Below are 2,382 nucleotides of genomic sequence, written 5' to 3'. Positions count from 1 at the left end.
TAACTCCCGAATATATCGGGAACCGTTTGAGGCATCGGGACCAAGTTATGTGTATGTACCAACAGGTATGTATATACAAAGGTTTTTAACAGCTGGGTCTGGATTCTCTCCTTGTCCTTAAAAAACGCTCGTCCATTCCTTGTCCTTAACAGAGGAGCTGCTGTGTGGTTGGTGCGGAGGACAATTTCCGAAGAGGCATTCTCCCCTTGTCCTTAACCGTTGTCCTTACGATCACGTGACAAGTTGCGAAGCTAAAAACATGTCTGTCGAGAATAGCGAAAAGCTACCATGACCTACTCATAGTTTGACCAATGAGCGTGCTGCAAAACGTTGACAACAACTACTATGAATTAAAAATTGACATTTCTTTTAATTCAGTGGCAACACTGGCTGATGCGAAGATATATTTTGGAAAGAGAGAAAATTCAACTGCCTCTGCGGGGAATCGAACCCACGCCCTTTCACGTTCCGGGTGAACGCCCTAGACCACTAGACTACAGAGGCAACGAATTTCTCAATCTTTCCTCGAAGCTCGAATAAGTCGCCATCTGGAGGCATTATCAGCAATTTTGAGCTTTGGCCTGAGTTAGGTCCTTCCGTCCTTTCTTTCTTTCAAACCGAGCACAACTCAGGTCTATCACCATCTATGGGTGATTTGCAACCTAGTGAGCTGTGCCGGAAATGTAACTGTGTGTACCTAACAGTCTGAGTGCGTATGTAGTGTTGTGTTTGATTTTTTTTTCAGCGCTGCCATCTATATTTCAGAAGTGAAGTGAGTGATGTGTTATGATGGAATTACATATTTGTACTGTTTGTAGGTCTGTTGTTGTCTGTGGCGAGACTTTTGAAGGGGAGATCGGCTCGCATTCGCGCCACGAAGTTGGGAACCACAGAAAACCAACTTCAGCCGAACACCACTGCCGGTTGTTTGTTTGTTTGTTTTTTTCCCCCTCCTCCTCCTCCTTCACAATCGAGTCTGATATCAGGCTCTCCGAGACCGTCCATCCCTTTGGGAAAGAGCGCAAACCATCCCAAGATGGTCTCTCTGGGCGGTCAGCGGTCATGTCTGTCTGTCTGTGGTGACGGCATGACCCCCACAAGGTCATTTCATTTTTTCGATTTTCATTATTTTTTGTTTTTCACGCTATAAATCCATCACAAAGGGGCCCGTTAAAGTCTGGTCGGGGGGCCCGCAAAAGATTCCAGCCTAGGGGCCCTACTCCAGGATGTGGGGGCCATGGGTGACGGTGGTATGGTCCGACCGTCCATGTACGGTCCCGTTCAGTGCACACGAGCTCCAAGGAAAGATCGTTGCCTCTCTGTAGTCTAGTGGGGTCTAGGGCGTTCACCCGGAAAGCGAAAGGACGTGGGTTCGATTCCCCGCAAAGACAGTTGAATTTTCCCTCTTTCCAAAAAAAATTCATCTTCGCAACAGCCAGCTGTTAACAACCTTCGTAAGGTAGCGGAGAGTGACGTCATCCCCGAATGAGATATGTACGCGTTTATGGATCTGGTGAAATGTTCCGCGGGCCAGCTGTTCAAGAACAATGATTCAAAAGACGCGTCTGTATATACGCGTGACACTTCAAAAAAAAGTATAATGAATCATTAAATACCGATTTCATAACGGGATGAAATGTCGTTTTCAAGAAATGTGTGCATTTTCTTCTTATATCATCATGAAAAATGAATGCATTTATCATGTAAATGACGGTAATGAAACCCTTATAAGCGTTATTTAATGACATCTTCGCTGAATTATAAATATATGTAACCTATATGTGTTTTCCTTTTTAGAAGATATCAGTCTCGATGATCTCCGAATGTGTTTTAAAGGGAAAAATATTCAAGGTTATGACGCCCAATAGGCCGATTTTCCCTTTTCTAAACAGCCAATAAGGCTCTGTTATCCTTATTTGCCACGTTTGATGCGACACCCACAAGTTTTTACGGAATAGCGAGCGAATTCGTCTTGAGTGACGTTTTTGCGTGTGCGAAATCTACTTGATTTACATGAACGAGGTCGTGTGCTGGCGGGCATCCGGACGATATGTCGGGAGCGGCGAATTGTGTAATTTCGTTGGATCGTTTCATATTTTATGGGACATACCAATTTCACCATGTTATTCGGCTTTCGGGAGGGACGATCGTTCCTTCCCCCACCACCTCCGGATCAGTGGCTCAGCAAAGGTAGACATCTTCAGCTGTGAATGGAGCAGAGGTAGATATCTTCATCTGCGAATATGGAAACGAGGCAGGCATCTTCACTGATTCAAATAGAGCGGAAGCAGACATCTCTGCGGCTGTGAATGGAGTGAAGGCAGGCATCTTCAGCTGGGACTGGAGGCAGATATCTTTAGCTAAGACGAAAGCTGTGGCAAG

At 45.4% G+C, this 2,382-nt stretch overlaps 1 non-coding gene across 1 annotated transcript; it reads right to left on the bottom strand.

Annotated features, from left to right (window-relative positions):
- Positions 1-430: 430 nt before the first annotated feature.
- On the bottom strand, positions 431-504 carry TRNAS-GGA (transfer RNA serine (anticodon GGA)). The gene has a single exon. It is a non-coding gene; the product is annotated as a tRNA-Ser (tRNA).
- Positions 505-2,382: the final 1,878 nt, after the last annotated feature.

The sequence above is a fragment of the Pholcus phalangioides genome, unplaced genomic scaffold (genome assembly GCF_987345545.1).
Source record: "Pholcus phalangioides strain wild (caught in Gottingen) unplaced genomic scaffold, Ppha-v1.0 ptg000172l_1, whole genome shotgun sequence".
Lineage (NCBI taxonomy): Eukaryota > Metazoa > Arthropoda > Arachnida > Araneae > Pholcidae > Pholcus > Pholcus phalangioides.
The sequence above is the reverse complement of the archived record's forward strand: the minus strand, read 5'-3'. Positions and strand labels throughout refer to the sequence as shown.